This window comes from Suricata suricatta, chromosome 7, assembly GCF_006229205.1.
Source record: "Suricata suricatta isolate VVHF042 chromosome 7, meerkat_22Aug2017_6uvM2_HiC, whole genome shotgun sequence".
In the NCBI taxonomy this organism is placed as follows: domain Eukaryota; kingdom Metazoa; phylum Chordata; class Mammalia; order Carnivora; family Herpestidae; genus Suricata; species Suricata suricatta.
The window spans coordinates 3521504-3524324 of NC_043706.1; positions in this window are offsets into that span (position 1 = coordinate 3521504).

Genomic DNA, 2821 nt, shown 5'->3' on the forward strand with positions numbered 1-2821 from the left:
GCGGCGGGCGCGGCGGGCGCGGTCTCGGACATTCTGGGTTCGGATGCCTAAAGGTACAGAAAACAATAATAATAATAAAGTCTCAGAGTGGAGCTGCCCGGCCCTAGCGCGTGTGTGTGTATATATACAACAATGACGCTGCGCGCTGATTGGTTCCCTGCTCAGTCTTGCAACTTGACAGCAACCTAGTCCCAGCTCTGTCCAGGACTTGTGTTTGTTACAATTGAGTAAAGCAAAAAAATTAAACTTTCCTGTGGAGGGATCACACCGATCGTATACTCAAGCGACGCGGGACACCTTGCGCTTTCAGATCTGTGTATTTTCTTCTTTCAGTTTTTATCACGTTAGTCTCAGCTTTTTTCAAAAGCCCCTGATACCCTGAGCGATTCTCAGGTCAGGGAGACAACTTCATGATTTTCATTTAAAATATCCATTCTTCCCTCTGTGCTGTCAAGAGCTTGCTCTCTAGGGACACTCTATACATTCTTGACTTCTTGTATGTTCAACAACTGCTTAGTTGTCTTTCATATTTACCCGGAAAATCTGGTTGACATGAAGAGAAGTAACACAGGCTTTTTCCCTATTTCTCTACAAGAATGGTAGGACAGGGTGCTTCTAATAAGAGCTGGTCGGGACAAGAACTGTCGTTATTTTGCCCCCAAACCTTTTATCATTGCTTTTAGTGACACTTTGGAGGGTTGGTTAGTTTGGGGGGTTCATGCACTCAGGATTTGGTGAGGAGAATGGGAAAGGCAACAATGTATGACCCTGACGTTGTTGGGTCTGCTTCCTAGAGACGGCAGGAGATAGAGAAGGGAAGTAAAGGAGAGTTGGGCTCTTTTCCTGGTTGAAAAAATATTTTACTTACATTGGTTTTATTTGGGTGGGATCAATTCCTAGATGTTTAACAACTTTTGGGGCAGAAATCTGCTATCTGTGAGGAGAAATTTGGAACATATTAAAGTGACAATCAAGGAATACACATGCACACTTACAGACTTCCCTTGATAGATGGACAGTTTTTAAAAGCATGTTTTATATTCACTACTACATTTTTTTTATGTACAGAAGGAAACACATTACAACTTATGCTTAATGTTGAATAGGAAATAGATTTATGGTAGAAGTGATTAATGGTTTTCTCCACTCTTCAAATTCTCGTCTTTAACAAATTATTATACATATTTTGAAATATGTTCCAGTCTCTGGTTCCCTAGGATGGCGAAAGAAAAAGTGTGGAGAATGTACAGGGCAAACCCCAAGAGATGAAGGTTTCACACTCCTTTTTGGTCCCTTCAAAATCTGGAAATGACCGATTACTTCCTGCAGCCCTAAAGGTTAGTTGTTATGTCAAATATTAAATACTAACAGGATTCACAGAGGTGAGATACGATGTCCGCTCATCATAAATCACTATAATGTGTACTTTGTGTATCCCCTTGTTACGGAGTTTAGGTATTCCTCAATGTCTTAAAGCGGCTTGATTCATTATGCTTGACGTTGAAACTCACTTGAATATTCATCGACCACAGCGAGGAGTATGATGTGCAGAGAGTCTGGGCCACAAGGAGGCTATGACACTGTGATAGTAGCCAGTGCAGACAGGAAACAGAAAGGCAGAATTACAACCATGAGGGGGAAATAAAGGAGATACTTTACCAACAAAGGAAGACTTGTTTTTTTGGCCACCTAAGTGTAGGGAATTTGCCTATTCACCTTCATGGGTTCATGAGTTCCCTTTATATGAATAACTTCAAAGTTTCTCCCTGAGATCAATTGCCTAAATGTCAAACAAACTTCTATTTCTGGGTGCTTGCTAGGTATTTGCCTCTGTACCTCCATTTACCGGACAACACTCTCTCTAGAACCGCTTTGCTACTGACAAGTGGAGAAGATTGTTGCCTTTTACCCTCATACAACCTTATCAGATATTGTTACTAACATGATTTTCATTCCGATATTCGTGGCATTTCCCCCTGCTCCTCTCTGCACATTTTCAATTTTTTAAATGTTTTTAAATTTATTTTTGAGAGACAGCATGAGCAGGGGAGGGTCAGAGAGAGGGAGACAGAATCCGAGGTAGGCTCCAGGCTCTGAGCCAGCAGTCAGCACAGAGCTGGAGGTGGGGCTCCAACCCTGGAACCCTGAGATCATGACCTGCGCTGAAGCCAGAAGCTGGATGCTAACCGACTGAGCCACCCAGGCACCCCTGCACATTTTCAAAACCTACAGACTTTCAAGGCTCTGAAGATGCCAATGAAGGCTTATTTATCATTTCATGTCATGGTCTTCTTTGTATACCTGATGACATTTCTGGGCCTTTTCCCAGGAAATTGTTTTAATGCTTAAGATAATATACACAGGATTTAGAAAGGAAAAGAATTATACTAAAATACCAATATACAAATTGTCAAATCCCAAAGTTGTTGAAGTGTGAACATTTTTTTAATGTTTAATTTTTTTTTTTAATTTTTGAGAGACAGAGAGAGACAGCACGAGCAGGGGAGGGTCAGAGAGAGAGAGAGAGAGAGAGAGAGAGAGGGAGACACAGAATCCCAAGCAGTCTCCAGGCTCTGAGCTAGCTGTCAGTATAGAGCCTGATGTAGGCTGGAACCCACGAACCATGAGATCATGACCTGAGCCGAACCCAAAAGCTTAACCGACTGAGCCACCCAGGCACCCATTTTTAAAAAATTAATACATTAAAGTACCAAGGCTGCCCTTGTGGCCCACAGTTGCCAGTTTAGAAGGGGCCACACGGGTAAAAGATCCTGGGGACACGGGCAGGCGCGCCTGCAGGGCGGTGGGGGGGGGGGGGGGG